The sequence below is a fragment of the Nannospalax galili genome, unplaced genomic scaffold, assembly GCF_000622305.1.
Source record: "Nannospalax galili isolate Female #2095 unplaced genomic scaffold, S.galili_v1.0 scaffold17, whole genome shotgun sequence".
NCBI lineage: Eukaryota > Metazoa > Chordata > Mammalia > Rodentia > Spalacidae > Nannospalax > Nannospalax galili.
Genome location: NW_008342276.1, coordinates 1,640,013 through 1,650,392, shown reverse-complemented (window position 1 = coordinate 1,650,392; position 10,380 = coordinate 1,640,013).

Genomic DNA, 10,380 nt, shown 5'->3' with positions numbered 1-10,380 from the left:
ATTATTTTAACAAACTTAGAGAAAATGGCCATGTGCTGAATCTTATGTGGAAGTGAATATTTTCTTTTTACTGGCTCTCACTTTACCCTCTCTATTGTTCCTTTCATAACATTGAAAAAAATTACTTAGCTTTTCAAAGCATAATCTCCCATGGTGCCGTTTCACACGATACCATAGAGTGAAGAGAAACACTTTTCCTATGGTTAGTGCTGTGGTTTGATTATTGAAATGTCCCTGTTAGGCTAGTGTGTTGGAACATTTAGTGTTCAAATACTTTGTCCCCCAGCTGGTAGCATTGTCCTGGAAGATTGCAGAGCCTTTAGATAGTACAACAGAAGGAAATGGGTCACTGGAAGGCAGATCTTGAAGGGGTTTTTTTGGTTGATTTTTTTGCTCCCCCCCAGTGCTAGGATTAAAGGCATGTGCCACCACACCAGGCTCAGACCTTGGAGTTTTACAGGTTGGCCCCATTTGTCATCTCTTTGCTTCCTGTTTCACCAAGATGTGAGAAGCTTGAGGGGCCCCAGCTGTACATTCCTGCCACCATGCCTTCTGCTCCATGATGGGCTGTGTACTCTCAAACTGTGAGCCAAAATAAATCTTTCATCCCTTAAGTTGCTTCTTGTCTGGCATTTCATCATGGCAACAAAAAAAGTAATTAAGAGTTTGGAAACTTTTTTATTGTAATAAGCAACAACAAATGAAGGAATCCATAGTATCAATTGCTTCTGTCACCTATTTTAAGATTACAGTGATAGCAGCTCTGTGGATAGAAACAAAACATTACAAAAGACAGTTGTGAAAGTCTTAAAGATGTGGAACTGGATCCTGCTGCTGCTTCCTTTCCACTATGTCCTCCTCTAGATGCTTAGTTGCATAATATATATATATATATAGACTACAGTGACATAGGATATATATAGACTACACTGCCTTCTTGTTTAAAACAGTTTACTGCTTTTCTTATTTGTTTGCTTCTAGTTATTTATAGCTCAATGCATGCTTGATGGACTCTTTGTCAAATACGTAAAAAATATTTCCAAGGCTTATGCTATAAATGAGACTATTACCTATATAACAACTTAAAAAAATATAATGTTTTCTGTTCTTTACTTGAAAACATGGTTTAAAGAACTGGTACAAAGAAGAAATTATTGCTGCTCGCTGCTTTCAATGATCTCCCAAAGCAATTTTTCCACTTGACATTAAGTGAAAGTTTAGTGTCTTACGGAGAAATCAAGTTGTTATTGACCAGGAAGCTTCTTTCCTGCTAACTAGCTTTCATATTAAAAGATTGGGGGGATGCCATCAAGAATTTTACCCAGCTATGAACCTTGTGAAATGCAATAATGACAGGACATGGCAAGATATGCCCATGGGTGCATCACTGGCATGAATATTTTGGTGGTAACCAACTGCCGCCTAATTGAATTTAAGGCCTGCTCCATAGGAGTACCACATGCCTGGGACTGTAAATATGCCCAAGAACCCATAGTTGAGGGGTTCAGAGGTCCAGAAATAAACCTATGCCTCTATTAATCTGCTAAGTGGACATAGTATCAAACTGTCCTCTAAATTTGTATCTCTATACCCATAGATTAGTGCATTCCTCAGACCTCATCAGAGAAATTTCCTTGTGTAGTGGAACACATTTAATGCAGAAACTCACAAGTGATCAAAGTGCAGAGAATAAGGAACAGTGGAGTGCCTGACCACACATCATCCTCCCACCCACAAGACTCAGGGAAGACAGGTAGCAGAGGCAGAAAGAATGTAAGAGTCAAAGGTCAAGGAGGGAGGACTATACCAAAACAGTATCTTATGGACTTGATAAAGATCATAGTAATAATTAACTTACAGCAGTTGTGGTTGCCTGCACAAGATCAAACTAGTCAACATTGTAGCATAGACCAAGGAGGGGCTCAGAAGCCCCCATCCCTAACTGAGGAGCTATTGACAGTTGATGGCTTCTGGGGAAGGGAGAGTCAGTAAGGGTGTGGCTCCTGGTAGGTTGGCTATACACCCATGAGTACAGGAACAGCACAAATTGGACTCTGCATTACTGAAAAAAAAAAAAAAGGAAAGCCAGGCGTGGTGGCACACGCCTTTAATTCCAGCACTGGAGAGGCAGAGGCAGGCAGATCTCTGTGAGTTTGAGGAGGCCAGCTTGGTCTACATAGTGAGTTCCAGGACAGTGGGCTACAGGGAAACCCTGTCTCAAAAAAAAAAAAGACATGAATTTGGAAGTGGGGATTTCAGAAGGAGATGGGGGAAGAATGGAAGGTGAATGTGATAAATGTAAATTATATGAAATTCTCAAAGAATTAATAAAAATACTATATTAGAAGAAGTTTAATGTCTTAAAACCAAATGATTTTGTTTGGCCTGAAGAAAAGTTTACCAATTTAATATGGAACTTTAGGTTTGCCCTATGTATGTATATATTTACTACAGCTTGCATAAGTGCCTTCCCAGAGTCTGTGTGGTAAAGGTCTAGTGACTACGCCTGGGGCAGTATTGGGAGTTGGGGCTTTAGTTAAATGAGTTTGGTCATGTCTTGCTTCTGAAGAGGATGCTGAGATGTCAGCACTCTCTCTCTCTCTCTCTCTCTCTCTCTCTCTCTCTCTCTCTCCTGAGATGCCAGTGTGAGCAAGCCTCCTCTACTATATAGTCCCACCATGGGGCACTATGCTACTATAGGACAAAAAGCAAGAGGGCTAAGCAGTTATGGACTGAAATTTCTGAAACCATGAGCCAAATGAGCTTTTTCTCTTCATAAGTTGATTATCTCAGGTATTTTATACTAGCTGACCAGCACAATATTCTCTTCCGACTCTGCTTCTAATTTTCATGTTTTAGACTTAGCTCATGAATTATGATGGCACCACCTTATTCTCTTGGGGAGGAGGGGATAGAAGTTACTCACTTTTTCTCTCATTTCCAACAAAGGAGAGTTTTTAATCATTCCTTATAAGTACTGGTAGAAGGCTGAGTTCCTAATTCTTTCCCGATGTTAGGTTGTTGAGTCTGAAACTTTAACTGCTAAGCTGTCTCTCTAGTCTGAGTTCTTTTTTTTTTTTTTTTTTTTTTGTCTTTTTGAGACAGCGTCTGCCTGTAGCCCCAGTTGTCGGAACTCACTATGTAGACCAGGCTGGCCTGGACTCACAAAGATCTGCATGCCTCTGCCTCCCAAGTGCTGTAATTAAAGGCATGTGCCACCATGCTCAGCTTGATTCTTTCATTTTTTTTCTCCATCTAGGTAGAGTCTTAATTCCACACAAGCAAAGCCAGTCAGACTGTTTATTTCTTTCTCTTTTCCACTCATATATGGCAGATGATGCTTCCTGTCCCAGGTAGGAATCACATATAGGCCAAACTGGGTTTGAAGTCAGCCTTCCCTCTGTCTTCCTCCCTCCCCCACCCCCATCCCTTTAACAAAATTTGAAATTTCCAGAAAACATAGAGCTATGTGTTATCTAAAGAAAAAAAAAAAAAAACCCAACAATTGGTTTCTGTGACAGAACAAACATATAGTTGGAGGATACAATACAGGCTGAGTTTATGTTACCTACTAATTAAGAACCCACAATGAGATCAGTGCATACAACACTAAACTACCTTCTAGGGGCACAGAAATATAATGGAAACCATTATGGTGTGGCAAACAAGTTTTGGATGATGAGAGCATATTTAGTATTCTTACTTAATTCATTATTTCCTTTCTGGATGGTTTAGGTCTATTTTGCTTCTATTCCTAGGTTTTTGACAGGGATTTTAGGTTACTGTTTGAGATGAATCTGATTTTCTAACTTGGGCATTTAGTTAAAACTTTCCTCTCTGCACTAATATATCACACAAATTTTGGTATTTTATAGCCTATATTTTTCTAGTACAGTGTGCATGTATGAGTCTCTCTCTCTCTCTCTCTCTCTCTCTCTCTCTCTCTCTCGTGTGTGTGTGTGTGTGTGTGTGTGTGTGTGTTTTCACCTGAGATTTCCTCTTTGCTGTGGCTTCTCAGAAATGTGTCGCTTAGTTTTCAATGATTTGAGGAATTTCCAGTTATCTTTTGCTTTCATTCCTTGTTTGAATCGACTGTTCCTGGAGAACATACTCTGGAGGATTTCAATTCAGAGTTTAATTTGTGGTGATTCAAACTTGCTTAGGTCTGTTATGGTTCAGGATATTATCTATATATTACATGGACACATTTTATTTTTGAGACAAAGTCTCATGTAACCCAGGCTAGCTTTGACTATAATATTAAGTCAAGGCTGACCTTGAACTTCTGATGGTCCAGACTCCACCTCCTGAGTACTTGTTTTACACATATATGGTACAGGGGATTGAACCCAAGGTTTTGTGAATGCTAGGCAAGTACTCTACTGACTGAGCTACATTCCCAGTGGAGCATGGACACTTTAAAAGCATTCTATAACTGCTGCTCAAATCTTTCTCATTGAAATTGCTAAGCTTCTTATATCCATATTTATTTTCTCTCTAGTTCTATCATTTATTGAGAGAAAGGAATCAATATCTCCAATTCTTTTTGTTTGTTTGAGTCTGGATCTTCCTGTAGCCACAGCTGGCCTGGAACTTACTATGTAGACCAGGCTTGCCTCAATCTCACGGAGATCTGCCTGCCTCTGCCTCCAGAGTGCTGGGTTTAAGGGCATGTGCCACCATGCCTGACTTATATCTCCAGTTCCAATTGTAGATTTGCTTATTTGTCCTTATATTGTCCTTATACTCATGTGTGTTTTTTTTTTTTGTTCATATAAATTTTGATTTGATGCTGGGCATACACATTCAGAATTGTTATGTATTCTTGGTGATTAACTACTTTTGATTTATTTTAGTTTAGTTTACATGAGACAATGTCTCAAAGAATGTGAAAAAAATTAAATGCTAGAAAGATGGCTCAGTGGTTAAGAGCACTGGCTGCTCTTCCAGAGGACCCAGGTTTGATTCCCAGCACCCATATGGCAGCTAACAGCCATCTGTAACTCTAGTTCCAGAGAAATCCAATGCCCTTTTCTGACTCTGCAGGCACTGCATGATATGAGTGCACTTTACAGGCAGGCAATACACTCATACACATAAAATTTTTTAAAAAATTAAATAATTCTCAAGAATGCAAGGAGAATGAAAAATGCAAGGAAAATAAGATACAGAAAATGAATAAAAAGCAAACAAACTAAATGGCAGGCATAAACCCAAATGTATCAATAGATGCAATAATATGAATTTCTTTTTTTATGTGTGTGAATGTTTTGACTGAGTGTATGTATGTGTACTGTGTATATGCTTGGTGCCTATGGAGGCCAGAAGAGGGTGTTGGATCCCCTGAAACTGGAGTTACAGACAGTCATGAGCTACCATGTGGTTGTTGGGAATTGAATCCTGATCCTCTGCAAGAACAGTAAGTACTCTTAACCATTGGGCTATCTCTCTAGTCTAAATATAAATGGTCTTTAAACTTTTTTTCGATTTATTTTTATTTTAAATTATGTATATATGTGTGGGTATGTGCTCATGAGTGTTTTGGAAGCTAAAGGTGTCAGATCCCCTACGAGCAAGAGGTACAGGCAGTTGTGAACCACCCATTGTGGTTGCTGGGAATTGAACTCAGGTCCTGCAGAAGAGCAGTACATGCTCCTAACCACTGAGCCATGTCTCCAGCAGAATATAAATATTCTTTTATTTTTTTTATGTGGATGAGTGTTTTGCCTGTATGTAAGTGCACCATGTGCATACAAAGCCCACAGAGGTCAGAAGAGGGTGTTATACCCCTGGTACTGAAGTTATTGATGGTTGTTAGCTGCCATGTTGTGGCTGGGAACTGAACCTTGTGTCCTCTGTAAGAGTAGTCAGTGCTCTTAACCTCTGAGCCATCTCTCCAGCAAATATAAATGTTCTTAGTATGCCAATGACAAGACAGTTGGTAAGAAGGATAAAAGCAGGACCTAAACATAACTGACCAGAAGAAACTCACTTCAGATACAAGGATTTAAACATGTTAAAATAAAATGAGGGGGTTGGACAGATAGCTGAGTTCATAAAGCGCTTTTCCTGCACATACACCCCCCACACACATACACATACACACTCACACATACATATGCACACAAATAAATAAATATGTAATAAAAACATTATTTTTCTTTAAAAAAAGAAGACAGGAGTGGCCATGTTAATATCAGATAAAGCAGAATTCAGAGGTTAAAAAAATTCCAGAGACAGAGGGATACAATAGATAATGATAAACTAGTTAATCATTAGGTGCGGTGACACATGCACTTAATTCCAGTGCTCCTGTAGGCAGAGGCAGGTGGATCTCTTTGAGTTCAGTCCAGCTTGGTCTACATAGCAAGTTCCAGGCCAGCTGGGGCTACACAGTGAGGCTTTGTCTCAAAAACCAAAAACCTGGAACTCTCCATCCACACTTCAGCCTTCTGAGTTTGGACTAAAAGATTTGCATAACCATATCTTGTTGCTTTAATATTTCATATTAATTACTTTGGGGGTTTTAGTGTTTTTCTTTGAAAACCATTTTAGTCCTTCTCTAGGTGCCACTGCAGCTTACTATTAGGTTATTTTACCAATTTGAGGAAATGTAGAGAGTCTATTTCCATGTATAGCTCTTCACAGCCTCAGTTAAGGTAACTGCCATGAATATTTGCAATATATATTGTAAGTATAATAGTCAATTCTGTAATTTTACTTTAACCTTCAAAAATATTTTAGAAATCTCAAAAGCTGTGTGTGGTGGCACACACCTTGATCCCAGCATTTGGGAGGCAGACAGGCAGATCTCTATGAGTTTGAGGCCAGCCTGGTCTACATAGTGAGTTCCAGGCCAGCTGCGGTTACAGGGAGGCCCTGTATCAAAAATGCATCTATATATTATATAAATTATAGATCTCCATCTATTATATACACACACATGCACACATATATGTATATAAAGTTGGTATTGGAACCAGTTTTTTTTTTTTTTACTTTTTGTCTATTTTTCTTTCCTTTTTTAAGTTTTTTTTTTTTTTTTGGTAAATTTTTAATTGAATTGTTGTGTATTCCATACAGAACATCTTAATCATCTTTAAACCCCCTTCCCCATTGGCACCCTCCCAGAGGCCCTCCCACCATTGGAATTCATACATTCTGTCATTTGTGATAAGGCCTATTGTGTCTAGTTAGTGTCCCCAGACATTCCTCAGTGCAAGTTCATCAACTGAGGTCTAGTCAGCCTATCTAGAGTCCCTCCCTTTAAGAAGATCAGCTCTTCCTCATCCAGCAGTAATCATCTTCCACTAATTCTTAACCTAAGATTGGGGCCTGCTGCCCACTGGGTTTTTGTCTGCTAGAGTTTGCATGGGTCTTGTGCGTGCTGACACCATTGCTGAAGGTTCGTATGACCAAGGTCCCAGGAGCCTGTAGGACTCTGTTTCCATGTGGTCATGCACCTCTTCCCTGGCTCTTACAATCCTTCAGCCCCCTCTTCTGCAATGGTCCCTGAGCCCTGGGTGGGTGGAGTTTAATATGGAAGTCCTGTAGAAGGACCCACACTCTGTAGACTCTTATTCTCTACACTTTGGCCATTTGTGACCTTTTGTGTTCCTGGTCCTCTGGTTGCATGAGGGCACTTCACTGGTGAAAACTGAGAGATGAATTAGTGTTCTCTTCATTCCTTGTTCTATGTTCCATGAGTCTTAGGTGTGGAGGTTGCATCATATATGTGCCACTTAGGCTTTGGCAACTTATAGACAATCTCTATAGGTGACCAGTTGTAGAATTCTGTCTCTTGAAGTAGAAGCTTCTTTGATGGGTCGTGACTGGGCTACTTGTCTATAGATTTAAGGATCCATAGTTTGCATATAGTAAGAAATCACATTTGTCTAGGGATGTGACAGCCTTGAAGTTTTCTATAAGATCTATGACCTCTTCAGTTATGTGTATCTGGTTATGTTTCAGACCTGAGTTTTCTCCCATTGAGTGGGTTTTAAGTCCAATTAGGCAGCTGTTGATTACCCCCAAGATAAAAGTGCCACTACTGCACCAATGTTGTTTGCTGTGTTGGTCATTGATGTGGTTTTTAGGCCTTGAAGCTTGGGTTGGACCATCGATTGATGTTCTCCCTTACCAGTTTGTGTAGAGCTCTCCAAAGCTATGAGAGCTAGGCTTCAGGGCAGGTGTCTTCAAGTTCTGGGAGGCAATCAAGGCCTCTGGCAGTAGCCTAAGTAATTTTAGGAGTCTACCTTGGCCAACAACTTAAAGGAAGATTTCTTCTGTCTGGCATTTTTCTTGTTACATAGCCTTCAACTATATACATGGACATATGTAGAGATATGCTATGTGTAATTTGTCAGTAGGTTTTTGGACTGATACAATTCCCTCTGGTTTATTACACAAGCTAGGCATTATTGAGTGCAAACTCAGTGTTATAAAATAAAATCACATTGTATTAGTTACTTTTCTGTTGCTATGATAAAGCACCATGACCAAGGCAACTTGTAGAAGGAAGAGTTTATTTGGCTTATGGTTCCAGAGGGAGTCCATAATGGCAGAAGGAGGCATGGTGGAGCAGAAAACCAAGAGATCACATCTTCAAGCTGGCACAGGAAGCAGAGAGAGTGACTAGAAATTTGGCAAGGCTTAAGAACTCCCAAAGCCCACCCCCAGTGACTTGCTTTCTCCATCAAGGCTGTACTTCCTAAAACCTCCCAAAACAGTGCCAGCAACTGGGGACAAAATGTCCAAATGCTTGGAGCCTATGAAAGACACTTATTCAAACCACCACAACATTGTTGGCTAAATGCTGCCATTGTTCATCTCAAGGATTTTCCATTATCTCTAACTGAAACTCATTACCAATTAATTACTAAGTTCTCATTACCAATTAATTACTACTCTTTCTTCCATGAGCCTGATGGCCATGATTCTACCTCCTTTTTTTGTGAATCTGACTATCATACAGACCTCCTAAGTGAGCCAAACAATACTTGTTGTTTGTATCTGGCATATTTCATTTAGGATATAGTTTTCAAGATTCATCCATATTGTAGTATGTATTAATTCCTTTTTAAGGCTTGATAATTTTCAATTGTATACATGTCGCATTTTGTTTATTGATGGACATTTCAATTGTTTCTACTTTTTGGCTATTATGAATATGCTGTTATGACTAGAGCTGTACAAATAACTGTTGAGTCCCTGCTTTCAGCTCTTTGTGTGTGTGTGTGTGTGTGTGTGTATAGTTGCTGGATCATTTGATAATTCTAAGCTCAACTTTCAGAATAACTGCCATCGATCTCTTTAATGGCTGTACCACTTTTCATTCTTTTAGTTTTCTTTAGATACCGGATAACTTGTTTTTTTCTTCAGTTCACTGATTTACTTTTCCATTTTCCTCTTACAACACTCATTGAGGTTTTGATGGTAGCTATTCTGTTTTTTTCAAGTTCTAAATCCTCATGTAGTGATGACTTGTATCTTTTATATCTTGGCTAAGACTTCAGATTTATTTGATGAACAGTGTTGTTTCAAGTGTGTTTGCAAATACTCATACAGCTTATGATGGCTGCCTTAAAAGTCCTTCTTAGAGAGTTCTAATATCATTTCCATCTTGTTATTGGGTTCCTTTTGGTTGTCTTTTTGATCCACTTTGGGAACTTTCTGTTTTTTAATGACTTTTTTTTAATTTAAATATTGACATTTGGGAATTTTGGTCCTGAGTGCTGGGCCTTCTTTAACTGGCTTCCTCCAATACAGCTCTGGCAATGGAAGGGAGTGGGGAAGGACTTCTGTGTTACTCTTGAGAGGATGCAGTCACACTATGTGTTAACTATTGGAACTCCCTTGACTCACATGGGAAGAATGGTGCTTCCTTGTCACTGTCAGCAGTATGGCAATTTCAGTACCCCCTAAGCATTTGTCAATGTAGCCTGTATGAGTGGGGCAGAAGAGTCTCTTGACTGTTCTCCAGTGTTAACTCTATTGCTATCACAGGGCTTGTGACCTAACTTCCTCTTGGCTTTGTTGAAATCTTGACTGTTCACAGGCCTCCTCTGATATTGCTCTTTTGGAAAGTGGCACCGTGATGAGTCTGGAAGTCCTCCTTTCCCATGTGGTCTTCATTGGTGTGCAGAAAACAGGCTTTTGTTTTTATATCATCTATCTATCTATCTATCTATCTATCTATCTATCTATCTATCTATCTATCTATGATCTATCTATCTATCTATCTATTAACTGTGCTAATGGTCTATCAATCTTGTTTATCTTTTCAAAGAACCAGCTCTTGAATTCATTGATTCTTTATATTGTTTTCTTTGTTTCTATTTCATTCATTTCTGATAGGTAGAGAATGGGCAGGAGCGAGCA